The sequence below is a fragment of the Perca fluviatilis genome, chromosome 7 (genome assembly GCF_010015445.1).
Source record: "Perca fluviatilis chromosome 7, GENO_Pfluv_1.0, whole genome shotgun sequence".
Lineage (NCBI taxonomy): Eukaryota > Metazoa > Chordata > Actinopteri > Perciformes > Percidae > Perca > Perca fluviatilis.
The window spans coordinates 27,886,308-27,902,835 of record NC_053118.1 but is presented as its reverse complement, the minus strand read 5'-3'; positions in this window follow the sequence as shown (position 1 = coordinate 27,902,835).

Genomic DNA, 16,528 nt, shown 5'->3' with positions numbered 1-16,528 from the left:
CAGACTCAAACAGTAATTTGACCTCAACAGAACACAGGAGATGCTAGTCTACCGCTGCCTCAATCGGTTAGTTTGCTTGTTTTATTGCGTGATTTTGGTCTTCTAAAGGGTTAAGCTGGATTCACCAAAGTCACACTAAAACATGAACAGATTAACCGATCAAGGAATCGGTAGACCAGCAACTCCCGTGTTCTGCCAGGGTAAAATTACTCTTTTCAACGGCCTCAGTTCCCCGTTGAAAAGGGCTGTCTGACGTATGTTTAGCTGCTGCCCCCGTCCACAGCAGCAGATTGTTCTGCTTCCATGCCTGGCCTCCTGCTTCTCTAAACTGGGGGCGTGCAGAACGCCATCGACTGTAGCTAATATACTGACTTTGGGTCCTACCTCATACAACCCCACATCAAAAAACAGAACTATCCCTTTAATTATGGATGTATAATTTTAAAGAGAAAATCATTTGGATTAACTAAAATGACATCTAAGAGAACTCACCACAAAATATGAATAAAATCTCTTTTGCACGCGCCTGGGTACCTCATCTGGTAGAGCACGCAGCCATATAAAGAGGCTTAGTCCTCGAGGCAGCAGCCACAGGTTCAACTCTGACCTGCAGCCCTGTGCTGCGTCTCCTTCCGCCTCTCTCTCCCCTTTCAAGTCTTAGCTGTCCTGTCAGAAATAAAGGCCTAAAATATAATGTTTTGTTTTTTGTTGTTTTGCTTTTGAAAAGGAAGAGTGGTGGTAATTATTGAATTGGACTGGCTCTGTATAGCCTCTCAGAAAGGTTTTTATAGTGTTTTAGAGGACAATAGAGGCAGGGAGGTGAATGATTCAAAGACCATCAATCCTCAGTCCCTCACCTCGCGTTAAGGAGGTTCTCACAGGACGTTTCATCCCTCTAATCTACAGGCTCAATCTCAGTTTTGTAATCTCGCGGCTCTTTAGGAACGGATTTGGGACCCCCTTTGAAAAAGAAAACCTGCCCCCTCTTTTCCCAGCAGTGGGGTAATCTCTCGGCTAAGCCACCCCCTCTGGCCACACCACGACCCACCAAAAACCCAAATACACACAGGCAAGCAAACACAGAGAAACACACACACACACTGCCACCCATGATCTATCTCCAACTCTGTTGAAATCTGAACACCCATCTCCAAATGTAGGTCTGTCTCTGTCTGCTGTAAATAGATGGATTTTTCTAAAGCTATTGACACTCTAACAAGAGCTCAGGGCTTAACGGATTGTCCCATGACCACAAGTCAATACATTTTCATTCAATATGTGTGTGTTTCTTTCTCAGTTTATGGTTGTAGTTTATGTGTAGGTTGTATTAATTGTATTGACAAGGGCCACCAACCAAGAGAAGCGCTGAGCCTGTAGAACATGAGCCATGGTATTTCCATACATGACATAGAAAATATAACTGAGCAGCTGAGATTTTTCTGACTCCGAAATTATAGTTTGTAGTTATTTTTAAGGCAGTGATATGCCAGATGGTTACAGTTCTTCATCAATCATACTGCTTTTCAGAGCTGGATTGTCAGGCTGCTGATATGGACCACTGGTTGTGCTGGTTGCTTAGACAATAAAAGTGCTGGTGTGCGTGTGATATCTTTGCGTTGTATATTTGGGTATTGTGGTTGCTGGAATGCTAATCGAGCCTTCCACACAGTCCCTGTCAGGCTCAAGTTACTGTTGCTACAGCTGTTTAGGGTCGTTGTTCTTTGCTTTTGCTCCCGACCTGCAGCTACAACCTCTAAGCTTAAACACACACACACACACACACACACACACACACACAGCACACCGTAAGAACCCACCGACTCCAGCAAGACACTGCGAAGGCATTTAGAAAATTGATTTGAAAAAATATACTTTCTTTTTAGCAGGATGATGGAGATAAAAACTTGTCTCATGTACTGTATTAATACTTTAATGAGTTTTAAAATCTATAAAAAGTACAAAGTTTATGAAGATTCTCTGTAATCCAGTAGGATGTTGTAGTAGCCTACTAGAAGTAGAAGTACTAAGTCAAAGGTAACTGGGTTTGCTTTTTTATTCTTGAAGATTGTTTACCGTCTAAGATACTTCATTGGTTTTGGTGCACAGCAATTCCTAAAGCCTTCGTGTGCTTAAAACAAAGTGCTTGTCATATTGTCTTACAGTGTCAATTTTTGTAACTTCCCAAATCAGACTATAACAATAATGAAGCCTACTTCATGCAGCGATTGGCTGGATGTGTCAAAGGAATAGCTTTACAGTTTGGAAAATACGCTCTTTGCATCTTTTTTTTTTATTGCATATAGTTAGGTATCAATCTTATCATCTAACCACCAGCAAGATAATAAATAAGCGTATTTCCCAACATGTCAAACTATTCCTTTAAGCCTAATTCCTTACTACTACTTCCTTATCACCATTTGTGCAATTAATTGCGTCGAGACAAAGACACGTAAAAGACAAAGTTTTTGAGGCAGACTATTGCAGATCTATTTAGTTTTAAGCATAGTGAACCCTTTATTATGTTTGTCAAGGATTAAGTTATGTTTAGAAGGTTCTCAGTCATCCAGGTCATGGTAGTTCTCTGTGATAAGCAAAGGCAACTGGACTTGCTGGAAGTTCTTTAAGACGTTTCTTTTAATTTCAAGAAATGTAAAGAAAAAAATAAGAAATTATATTTGTTGGGTTTTTCCACCACATAGCCCTCATATACACCACAGACTGATCATGCATCCATGGCCAGCAAATTGAGCCTGGACAAAGCAGTGGCCCGTAACATAACTAGCCAAGTCGGAAATTACACATTGATGCACAGCTGGAGATTTCACTGCTCCTGTTTCTCATCATGTATGATCAGTGCAGGCATGGAGACATGCAGGGTTGGGAGCGTAACAGAGCACACATCTATTCACAGCTATACAAGCCTATATGGCTCTTCTTACACCCTTCTCTTCCTCCGTTCCTGCAGGGGCCATGCATACCCCCATCCAGCCTGTCAACAAGATGTCATTAAAGCCCCTCTGTCTCTCCTTCGACTGGTCATTCTTTTGCTTTTCCCTCCCAACAGAAATTCCTCTGTTCCTTCTCATGCTGTTTCTCTTTGGAGTCGTCGTCCTTCTGTCCATCTCTATTTCTGACATGGGAATCTATGGTGTCACAGCCTGTCTGGCTGTAGAGGTGGTGGGGTGAGGAGATGTGGAAGAGTAGACAGTGTTACTTGATAAGGAGTGGATGGAGGCTGTCAGGAGGTAGAGCTATTGTGAGACAAGGCTATTGTGGGGAGTTGGCAGTTATGAGGACTTGTTTGTGTGGACATAAACCCACTACATGAAGTATGGTTAAAAAAATAATGTTAAATTATTTCATTTTGTAAGACCATGCACGAGCAATTTCTTGGTAAGACTAAACATAATCAAAAGGAGTAAAAGTCTGATGGCAGTTGAACCGAAAACACACACACACACACACACACACAAACACACAAAAGTCCTATTTTCCCTGAGAGAAGAGGTAGGAAGAAAAAACCCTAACAATACAGAAATGGAAAAAGAAGTAAAATGAAAATAATACATATCTAACTTTAGCTTGGATTTACTCATAATTCTATCAATCAATCAATCAATCAAGTGCAACCACCTTGTATTTGGTCTACTTAGGTTTCACTGGTTTGTTATTGTCATTATACAATACAGCCTCCTCCACGCTACACACACATAAAATGTATAAACAGATATTTTAAATATTTAAATTAGAATAGAATAAAAACAATAAAATCGAACAAATTATATAAAAATAGTATGTATGTTATGTTGTATTGTAACTCCTTGTTGAACCTTGTGGCTGTCTGGCATCATGTCTGATGTGTCTGCGCAGGTGGAGAAACCTTTTGGACAATCATGGGAGATTACAGCAGGCCTAATCCTTTCATTCCACTTTAATGGAGTGACTAACTGTTCCTTTTGATGACCTCTACACCTGCGTGAGTGACACACTAATTGTCCAGTGAGACACCTGGATCACTCACACAGAATCCCCCCCCAAAAAAGAGTCTTTACATAACTCAAATATTCTGCAGTCTGTTACGTAACGGCACTGCATTCCTCACTGGACTTTGCACAGTAATTCAGACTCTTGGCAATAAGTCATGAGAGCTCATTCTGATGGACTGAGGAATGTAATTAGAGGAAACAGACTATATTAGACCACATTAGACTTCACTGGGGCAGTTCCCATGTAATTTGTTGACTGATAATTTGTTTTCAAGTTTCTTACCTGTGGATAGTCACCTTCGGATATAATTACTTCAGTAAGTTTATTCTTGCATTTAATATTCCCACTCAGAGACGTTGTAGATTGTTGCTGGTAACTTTGATAAAATGTAATACAAGTATATTGCTTTGCTTCTAATGGAGAAAATGTTTGTAACAATCTTTGTTCCAGTGTTTTTTTTTGTTTTGTTTTTTCAAACAGCAAAGGATACAGAAGATGCCACTCTTACTTTTGTTTTTCCACACTTTCCCTGCTTTCAATACTACTTATGTAATACTCCAAGTGATACTTTTAGTGTAAAAGTAAACAATAAAAAGTGACAATGTTTTTGGATATTCCAATTGCAGATAACCAATCAAGCAAAGGGGACAGAATTATGGTTATAATTGAGTGACTGAGAGTAACTGTATGCAGAGATACCAAATAGTCAAGTGACACATCAAATCAAACTATCCACATAATAACCAGAAAATAAACAAGAATTTAAAAGCAAACAACAAAACAAAAATAACTAAAGCTAATGTGATACCCCCAGCATCCCTAATAATTGACAGGTGTTCTCCTAAACGATACAATTAGATCCCACAGAGGGTAATATGTCAGGTGGGGATCCTATGTGGTTTTTGTGGGCTGTCATTGGCCGAATCCTCAGGGGAGGTCCTGCCCAGCGTGGCGCCATGGTGATGGGCCTTCCCTCGCCCTGGCAACCAGACTGGGGTTAAATTAGGAAAGGCTAACCCCAGAACTGTGGTGGAGACGAGGGCGAGGTCAAACGCTCTGGTCTGCTTTGATGATGGTGGAGGTTGGAGAGAGCAGCAGACAGACGCTCTTCATCTGGAGCCTGAGGGACCCTCAGAGGACACATGAAGCGCTGCTGCTCACTAATGTTGCTCCTGCTGTGTATACATGTCAGAATGTGACTTTAGGCAGCTTTTCATTTTGTTCCCAACATTGCAATTTTTGGTTAATTGCCCAGTTTGAGTTTTAGCAGTGTGTATTTTTCATTGGTTTTATTAGTAGATGTGATGCATGTTTTGGCAGTTGTTATTTGCATGGTTTTGTGGATTTGCTGGTTTTTTTTCTAATCGTTTGTTGGACTGGGAATTAGGATTATGAGAAGCAGCTGTGATTGCCTGGGCCACACCCCTCCACAACTCATGATTGGCCACAGGATCTAATGATGTGCTTGTTAAAGGTGGACGCGAAACAGGGGCAGGGGGAGGAAAATGGAGGACAAAGAAAGAGAATCCCTGATGTGACCGGCCAGAGGAGAGTTGTGTTTTTACGAATTTATTCATTTTTTATTGCTGTGCAGAAGTAACCGGTTTGATTTTAAATAAATTATTGAAGAAAGCATCCTGTGGAACTTAAAGGTGCAGTAGGTAAGCCTTATAAAACTAACTTTCTGTCTAATTTGCTGAAACTGACCCTATGTTCAAGTAGAACTACATGAAGCAGGTAATTAAAAAATAAAATAAAATCCAGCTCCTCTGGTACAGCCTGTAGTATGATTTGCAAAAATCCACCGCTCCCTGTTCAGATGCACCAATCAGGGCCAGGGGGGTTGTCTAACTGCGTGTCAATCACTGCTCATGCACACGCATTCATTCTCCCTTGTGGGGCGAAGGGCTTAGAAGACCATTTTGGGCTTTAGCGGAAAGGGGGGAGGGACTGAGAAGTTGTCAATGTTCAAATTTTTTGGCTAAGTCCTGGATCTTCACAATCCTACCTACAGCACCTTTTACGTTTTTTTAACAGTGGAAACGCCTTGTTTTGCTGGTAGCATAGGACCTCACACAACCTTGTGACATATACTGTACATGTGGAGTCAGATCAAGCCAATTAATGTGCATGTAGCTGAGAGGGACACTGCCACATCTTGATCCCCACTCTGTGAGATGCAGAGATGGGAAGTAACGAAGTACAAATACTTCGTTACTGTACTTAAGTAGATTTTTCGGATATTTCTACTTTACTTTACTATTTTTTTTTTTGTGGCGACTTTTTACTTTTACTCCTTACATTTTAACACGAATATCGGTACTTTCTACTCCTTACATTTTAAAAATGGGCTCGTTACTTTAGTTTTGTACAGGAGGTCGTAATGTCGGAGAATAGGGCGGACACCGCGCCTCACACCGCGAGCGGCGCGGCCCACAGAAAAAAAAGTGAGAAAAAGAAAGAGAGACTGCTGTCCGGAGGATAATCAGTTGAGATGGTGTGTGTGCGTCCTTGAGAATTGTAAGTAGTATAACTTATGTTGTCAGTTCATTTAAGCCTGTTGTTGTATTGGTCTATAGTTCCTGCACAGTTAAAGTAGGTTAGCTAGTGATTTAGTTGTTTGTGTTCTTCACCTGTTAGCTAGGTCTCACGTTGCTACACGCAACGTCATTCCCAAGCATCAAAAGAGAGAAGTTGTCCGTGTTTTACAGACACACCTGGGGGGGAGGGGGCGAAGTTTGAAACCAGCATCAGCTTTAAATACGGTCCTAATCTAGTCCTCAATAGCAAGTTTCAAATAATTTCACTGGAGTTACCGTTATTATTTATCACGTGATCAATACCGAATTCAAACTAATTGGATGGGAATATACTGTAGGCTACGTTGCATGTAACGCACCACTACAAGACGACTCGACAGATTCGGCCGCATTCTGCATTCATTTCGGCGCAAATAATTGCAGCATGATGGTGGTAACGTTAGCACTAGTAGTATGGACGGCGACATGATTGAAAATGAAGAAAACAGAGATCCCAGAGATTAGGCAGACAAGCAGCAAGACATTCCCAATCATCCCTGGCCTTATCTGAGAGAGATGTTTGAGATAGGCTAGGAGGCGTCAAGTATGACTCCTGGCCAATGTGCTGTGTAACTCTAAAAGTATGGGGAACTTCTTAATTAATCTATGTTTAGTAATTCATATTGTATCCTTTATTTTCTTTCTATATTTGAGCACACACACATACATGTAGATTCCTTTAAATGTTAAGGGGACGATTAAAAAAGAGAAACTGGATCTGTGAATTCTCACAGAATCACAATTGAATCCATATCTTGCTACTCAGTCCGAATCTTATTAAGCTGGAGTCCCAGTCTCTGTCACAATAATCATACATGTGATGTTTGGCAGACATCCATTTAAAATGTAGACAATGGCATATAAAGAGCCTGGTTTTTATGTCCACTGAAGTTTCTCATCTTGCACTCTAGTAAGGTGTGTGTGGTCCAGGTAGCTTTGCATAAAAAGTGGTTGTCATTCGCAAGGCTACTTTTACTTTTATACTTTAAGTACATTTCAAAGCCTGTACTTTGTTACTTTTACTTAAGTAAAGAAGTTAACTCAGTACTTCTACTTTTACCAGAGTATTTTTTAACACAAGTATCTGTACTTCTACTTAAGTACAGGAAGTGAGTACTTTTGCCATCTCTGGTGAGATGCTTGTAGTAAATTGTTCCCTGCATCAACAATTGGCAACTGACTGTTCAAAAAAACATCTCCGCAAAACAACAATTCCTAGTTTAGCAACCAAAACACAACAAAAAGCAAAAGGAATGTGTTATATACTGTTTGTGTGCCCTGCTAACTGCCTACCTACAGAAGTAACCTAGCATAACTTCCAAAGCTAAGCACCAAATCGTTCGCTAACTACATTAGCCCAATTCACGTTTACTTGGAGCAAAGGTGCTACTATGTCAGAGTTTACGCTAACGTTAGCTTGGCCTGCTCTTTATTGGATTTGCAGAAACTCCAACCAAGAAAATATAGTGTTAAGTTTCCCAAACACATAGTCCTCATCCTAAAAGCTTTCTCTATCATATAGGTGAAACTTATTATTTGAAAATACAGCTAAAGTCCAACCTTTTGCTTTTCCACTATGTTGAATTTGCATACAAACAGGGTTTTATTAGAGCAAAATAACATTTTAACTACATTCTTATGCAATACTGTAATACTGTAGCTACTATAATACGGCGGTTAACTAGCTCTACACTGCAATACAAGACCAAATATGCTACTTGTCTGTCTAAAATGTGGTTTTTCTTTGGAGGAACTTTGTCAAGTCTTGGAAAATTACTTGGAAACAACTTAGGGGATGTAGAGCTTGAAAGATGTAGGTATCTTACAATAGATGCTATTAAGTTGCTTGGGAGATGTAGGATATTATAAAAAACTATTGCAGCTTCCTCTGAAATCCATGCAAAAAATCGATGGTGTTGACCCGAAGCTTACTGCACTGCCTGTTTAAGGATTTTACCGTCACTGAAGGCTCGTGTGAGGAGGAGGAGAAGGGAGACTATTTGAAGTTGCAGATGATTTGTCTTTTTTTTCCCAAACAAATTTAACTGTCTGTGGAACACATCAAAGCTGCCATATAAAAAAGAAAATGTCCTGTCATTGGTTGTACCCAGGCCATATTGTGAACATATGGCCCCAGGAGACGCTTTTACCCTGTTTGGTGAAAACATCAAGACCTGAAAGTGAAAGAGAGTAAACGGAAACCATAGGGGTGCAATAAAGACACTGTATCGAGGAGTTTGGGTTATGAACTCTGTGCCCTCGTGGGAGTCGAATATCCGAGTCGGAGAAATATAGATGGATGTTTTCATGGATACAGACAGGGAGCGAGGGCCAGCTGTCGACCTGATGTTTTCTTGTTCCCACATGACTCGGAATAGATCTGACTATGTGATTAGGCAGCTTTCTCACTACCCAGTGGCCTAAAATGCTTTCACAGTGAAGAACGCACTGCTAAATGTTACTGTAAAAGATGAAGGATAGATGTGGATGAAAAACATATTGAAATTACAATCATTTTCAACAAGAGTAGCAAACACAAATTTTTGAAAATCTACACACACCCATGTTTTTGGACTCTGTTAGGGTGGCATGTCGGGGTGGTAATCATAGAGTCTGTCTGCTCTATAAGTTCTCAAGTTTAAATCCTGAATAGTTATTTGCCCTTCAACAGCTGTTTTAGCAAGACTCTTGCCTGCTTCCAGTATTTGCAGCTATATGCACCATATGCATGTAAATCAACTGGAATGTATAATAAAATTGGAAAAATGTAACCTTTTCATTATTTTGTGTGAAATCAAGATTTTCAAAAAAAAGGTCAGACATGCTCTGAGAGTCACCCCATATTCAAACTGGCTCATTGTTGAAAATAATAATATAATTGAATTAATAATCTAATAACTTCTCACAATTAATGTCGGTAATGACTGGTGGGATACCATAGCACTTCAGATCAAATTTAAATGTACTGCATTGCTAAAATACTGGTTTGCAACCAAAAGAAAATTGACTTTGATCACTGCTGGCCGCCCTGTTCAACCATCATCATCATCTAACTGGCCAAAGATGTCATGTGGCTGACTGTGGATTTTTGATTTATCTCCTTAGTTTTATTATAAACCTGTTTACTGCTTGTTGTGAGGAACATCTGCTCTCAGGGTATCTGCTCTCGACGGGACTTTCAAACTTTTCCAACTAGTGTGGAAGACTTTTGATTCAAATTAATAAACCCGTAACTAAGAGTATGCTGGTATTCACGATGCCATGTTTAACAGCAGGAAAAACAAATCTGACTTATTTTGTCATGCACTGCCAAAACATGTATTCCTCTTTTGAATAGTGACTAGCAGTTTTTATCAGCAAACTGGCTTTTTTCACCCCATAAACAGCAGAAAACCCAATAACAATCATCTTAAAGATGATGCTGCATGTAAGTCTCATACTACAGTACGTCTCTGACTTCTATAACATTCTTCAAGACACAACTAAAACCATTCACCACAAGATCTTTGCTAATTTGTTTGTTAGATTCTTCTCATTCTTCCTCGCCAAATGGGAAAGATACAGTATGTAGAGGGGTTCCACTGTCTGCATGTTGTTTAAATTTACTTTACAGTGAGAATTTTCTTTCTTTCTTATTGCAAAACCGACAGTAAACCCTGCTAATCTGCACTCCTAGCGGGTGAAAACAAACACTGAGGATTATTTGCAGCTAGTATTTGGCCCAGCTCTGCTGAACTCCCAACCACACAACCTTAATCCCGACTATCCAAAAAACTGGACTTGTCACAACAAAGAACATTCATTTCTTTCGTTCCTGTCACAACAAATAGGCTACAACTCTCACGTTCGGGTGCTATATAGCAGTGGCTGCCCAAAAGAAGTCAATGGTTCACGATGAGGCAGAACACTTTCCCATTCACATTTCTTCTGCTATATCAGTGGCAGTGCAAACAGCACAATAATTACAGTAACGTTAACTTTCGCTCATATTGTTAGTAGATTTTCACAGCTGGCATGAATAAACGTGTATTACAGAGATGGACATTGTGTTTCAGTCACTCACTATAAAGAAATTATATTCCAGAAAAAAAAAGGTGCTGCATTGTTAAAGCTATAGTGCATAGTTTCTGCCGCTCCCATGAGGAATTTGAAGTAATAACAACAAAACTGACGTTGCATCCACATGATACAAGCCTTCCATGACCCCCCCTCCTCCATGCAGTTGCTAGTAGCCAAGGAGGACACGGAGGATTAAAAAAACATAATGGAGCATCAGAAGAGGTCATTATCTTCACTCGAGTTTCTGCGCAGGAAAGTCACCGGACGACACAATCTTCTGAACACAGCCATATTGAGAAATACAGAGAGAGTTGTGTGGAGCTGATAGTCTTTATTAGCTTTGTAGCATTTGGCAATGGCTTGAATGTAATAGACGTTTATTAATATCTAAAAGTTACACACTAAAGCTTTAATACATGTATAGCTACTGCAGCTGTTTTTTTGTTTCTTTTTGTTTTTATTTTTTGATGTGCACAAATAAGTGACAGGTACCATAAGATTTTTCTTCTTCCTGTTCCTTTTTTTTCCATGTATGTATGAATGAATGAATGAATGAATGAATGAATATGAAGGGGACAATACAAGTGCCACAAAGAAAAGAGAAAAAAGAGTTTGAGTATTCTTACTCAAGAAACCAAAACAATTGTTACAATTGCCCCACTGCACTGATATTACCAGAGCATGCAACACATTACATGATTATGGGTAGTTGTATAGTGAATACAGTATTTACAGCTTTTCTGGTTCAAACTTCCGATATTTTTAATTTTACAAGACACAAAAGAGTCTGAACAACTTCTCTCAGATATATATTATATTGTGATCTATTTACAATAGTACACTTATAATGAACATATTGTCGAAATATGAGATATGTCAAGGATAACCATCTTCTAATACATTATTCAATCAATTCTCTTAATTATGTTGAATTGTTTAGTCAAGATAGACGGATTGGGAGAGCAAGAGGAGTGAATATATTCAAACAGAGAAAATAGATAATGAATCTAGATATGATGATAACTTATGATACCTACTGTATAACAGTTTGGGGATGCTGCTATCTGACGATAGACTATTTCTATGTATTTGATGGACAACAGATTTGATTTCTGGGGGAAAAAGTTCCAGAAAGAGCCGATTACTCGATTTTTCTGCTTGTCAAGGAATGCAGCCTGATGGAGATTAGCTGTCTAACTGGAAGTATTCTACCAGTGCTGATTCAGCAAGAGGCAGCTTTGTCTTTTGATCACTTGGTTTTACTGTCAATCTCCATGGAAAACTACAGGAACAAAAGCATAGTTTTTTTTTCATTGTTGTATTCATACTAACGTGGATTCTTTCACACCACAGCAATTGTTAAAGTCAACTATTTAACCTATTTTACATCTAAACCACGGAACTGTCAATAGCATACACTTCCTGAATTAATTTTATAATCTATAAAATAGTTTTCAATATTCAGTTTTGGTTTAGCCCAGCTGCAGTCAATCCCTGCCCTTGTTCTACAATGAGGGTCAACTGACCTGACTGCTCACTGAGAATAAAAAACATAAAAGTCTTTTTCGTGTAAGTTTCAGTTGGGGTTGAACCAGAGCGCCTCCGGCAGTCCCGCCGTTGTTCTGCAGTAGTCTTTCCTGACGTCAGACTGTTATTTGAAGAGGGTCTGTGGCTCCTGGTCAGGTTTCCCACAGGCCCTGAGGCTCAGCCCATCTCCCTGACCCCCCGGGAAGCTGAGGTCACGCATGAGAGAAGGGGAATGAAAAGGGCCACTCCTCTGATTTATGACCTGACGCAGCTATAGGATACCTTCAGCTCAGGGATGGTTTTTGTTACGGAGGTGGGGGCACACCAAAGCAGATTCCCCCAGCAACTCCTGCCAACGTTGGTTTAAGATTTCAGCCATTTAGAGGGAGCAGCTTGGCATTCAGAGTCAAAGGGGCAGTAGCTGAAATTGTTCTGTAGTGCAGGGGTCTTCAATGTTTTTTTAGGCCTAGGACTCCTTAGCTGAAAGGGAGATCGAACAAGGGCCCCCTACTACAAATATTGTATTAAAATTGAGTTGCATATTATACTGGGACAGATATATGTATATAATATTATTATATTATTATTATTTAAACATTATGTTTTAATGTTAAACATACGCGTGGGAGGCAAAGTAAGCTTAAGCTTAAGCTTTAAGGTAAACTTTATCTGTGGATGGCTACTATAATGGCTAAGTGTGTCATCAGTGTTGTGTAAATTAACTGGGTTTTTTTTGTATGAATCGGCCGATTCATCTTTGCTTATAATATGTCAGATTAATGTCAGGCATGTTTTAATTTAAAAAACAAACCAACTTTCAAATAATATACTGTACATCAAACAATATTTTGGCGACCCCTCTGCAGTAACTCTGAGGACCCCCTACACACAGGTACATTATTTTCTTCTGCCTTAGGACAGACCGAAAGAGGGAAAGGGAAGTGTGGTAAAGGGATGGAGCAATTGTGTGTTTGTGTGTTAATGTGTGTAGTTAAACTGTATGTGATGCTGTTAGACACTTAGAGACTTTAAGGCTATCTGAGGAAACAAACCAGCTCGCAAAACTTTATTCAGTGTCTGCATAAAAGAGCCCCCGGGAATGCGTCAGAGAGTTGTATCCCTAAATGTCCTTTGGGAAAGTCGTCCCGAAAATAAAAATCATATATTTTTTAAGTCTTTCCTCTAGCTGATGAAGTCATCTTCAGGAATGGAGCTGCTTCATGCACAGTGAATAGTGGATGCACTTTTAGCCGTAACAGCACCCATTTTGACTTTTTTCAGGTGTGGAGAAGTTTTGTAATTCATGTCTGTAAGCCAGAGGAATAAATGAAGCTCGTAATAGTTTGACATGTTTGGAAGTGTGTTTATTGGCTTTCTTTCTGACAGATGACAAGATTAATACCACTCTCATGTGTGTGTGGTAAATATGTTGGAGCCAAGTTAGCAATTAGCTTTAGCTTAAAGACCATAAAGATATACTGTACATCAAACAATATTTTGGCGGCCCCTCTGTTGAAGATCTCTGCTGTTGTGAGTTAGGACAATAAGCAGGTACAACATAGTTTGTTGCTTTTTGACTGATTCTCTGGTAGGTTGCATTGCCAGATGTAAACCAGCTGTTTGATTTTGAAACACCATTACATGACTGCTGCTGTTTTGGACCATTGCAGCCATTCCTTGGACTTATTTACTTTTTGTTTCAGTCTCGCAGTCATGAGTCTGCGGTCACATTCTGTTGCCCTCCCCCACTCTTGATTCAAGACCGTATAACTGCCTCTGAAGTTCCAAAACTACGTACTAGGGATGAAATTTCAAAGTTCGAACAAATAACAATCAACATGTTATGTGTTCAAATTCATTTCAACACTACACATGTAGCCTTTTGAGAAACATTGTAGCAGAATTGGTGTTTTTTGATCATTCACAGTCCTCTGAATAACAAGCCAACATTACTGTAAGACAGTTGAATTTAACAAATTCGGCAAGCAGCCTTGCATTTATCTACATGTTTTCCTTCTATGTGTGTTGAAAAATTCCATACATTACTACGGTTTGGTATTATGATTATCCGTACAGCACAGCTTGCTTGTTTTCTCGATTTTGTGATAAAAAAAAAGAGAAGAACAATGACCTATGATAGAAGCAACAGGGTCAGATAGTGTATTTAAGGGACACTCCCCCACTGAAGTACAAGGCACTGCTTGTTGTTCTAATACACATAGACTAAGTTAGGACTGTTAGGTTTCTAACAGATTATTTCCCCCCCCCCACCCCAAATCTGAACGGTAGGTACTTGAAATTACTGGACAGTTATATTTAAGCAACTTACTTTACCTTTTCCACACAGACATTATGTGCTGAAAGACATCAACCAAACTGGGAATGAACAGCGCTTTAATTTAACAGAGAGAAAACACTTTTTTCCCCGTAACATTACCATACTTCATTTATCATTATTAATTTGGAGCCCTCTCTGCACCATTCTTACCCTTTTCCAGCTGAGTGGGTCCTCAAGTTTCTGTTTAGTATTACGATGTGGGACAGTAGTGCAGGAAAATGTATTATTTATACTGACATCTTTGAGCATACTTCATTATGCTTTCCAGTGTTTAAGGACTACATAATAAACACCTAGTCAGAATCATTATATGTAACATGAACACAGCTCTTGTCCTCACCAGTATCTTCAGATACAGATCCCCACTGCTTCTACAAAGTCCCCCATGCTCGTAGCTTTTTGATGTATCTAGCGCATCACTGATGAAACTGTGCCTTTGTAATAGCTGCTAATTAGCTTTCGTGTTTTATTCTTGTACTGGCAGATCACACAGACCTTTGTGCTAGTTTTGTGTGTTCAGCCTCTCTGTGCCTGAGTCATGAACCCAGCTTCTCTCAAGCGTAGACATCCACAGTCTGCTGAAGCTGCTGGCGCAGAAGAACTAGGCCAGATTTGACACACTTCACAACCCATGCTATCCCTGACACACATTATTGCTTCTCAGAGCACAGAGGAAAAAATTCTCAACTACAAATGCATCACAGTTTGAGGCCACTCAGACACAAAGTGATAGTATTTGACCTGAGTTGTTATCAGACAGCTGGACTGGAGGTTTTTATCCCAAAAGAAGCTCATGTTCTGGCTGCCTATGTGATGTGACACTGAAACAATCTTGTTGTGACAGTTGCCAGAAGCGTTCAAGACCACAGTGAGTTTAAAACTCCAGGCAAAGAGGGAATCACATTTTAATTTTATTTTGCCCTAGAAATAAGTCTGTTATGCTTTTGTGGCAGTAAAGAAACTAAATGAACAAAATAAACCCACAACTGCTTGTGCGAATTACAAACATTCATTAGGTACATTTGTGGGTTATTACATTGCTAAGAATAGTTAAGTCTCAAGAGATGCTTTATTGAGTTAAAACTAAAAAAAAGTTTGTGAAGTCATAACTGGGTCAGAACGTTGCTGGACAGGATTTGCTGGTAGGCAAGAGTGTAAAGCAGGAGGTCTTTGGACCCCCTGTTGGGATTTTTAATGTGAGTGGAAAACCACATCAGCAGCATCAAAGCCTGGAGTGATGGATCCCTGCCAGTTTACCATCCACTTTTCAAACCAGGCATTTTCTGCAAGCTCACCAAAATTCTGAAACCGGTACACCAGCTCGACTTTTCCCCAGATAGCTCAAAACCAAACTAAACTAAACTACATCAACCCTGTACTAATAAAATCTGAATCGTCCTCTACAGTACCAGCTGTTGTCTGTTTATTTCCAGGCAGATTGAGAAAGAAAGGCCAAACCCAAAACATGACCATATGTTTAAACCTTGTCCTATGAACCCAAAACAGGATGTCACAGCAGGCCCTCCGGTCAGAGTAACTGACATAGACACAGGCACACAGGACAGCTATTGTTTTCTTCTGCCTTGGGAATGACTGAAAGAGGGAAAGGGAAGTGTGGTAAAGGGATGGAGCAATTGTGTGTTTGTGTGTAAATGTGTGTAGTCACACTGTATGTGTTGCTGTTAGACACTTAAAGACTTTAAGGCTATCTGAGGAAACAAACCAGCTCGCAAATTGTTATTCAGTGTCTGCATAAAAGAGCCCCCGGGAATGTGTCAGAGAATTGTATCCCTAAATGTCCTTTGGGAAAGTCGTCCCGAAAATAAAAATCATATTAATTTTAATTAAGTCTTTCCTGTAGCTGATGAAGTCATCTTCAGAAATGGAGCCGATTCATGCACAGTGAATAGTGGATCAACTTTAACCCGTACATCACCCATTTTGACTTTATTGCGATGTGGAGTTTTGTAATTCATGTCTGTAAGCCAGAGGAATAAATGAAGCTCGTAATCGTTTGACATGTTTGGAAGTGCGCTTA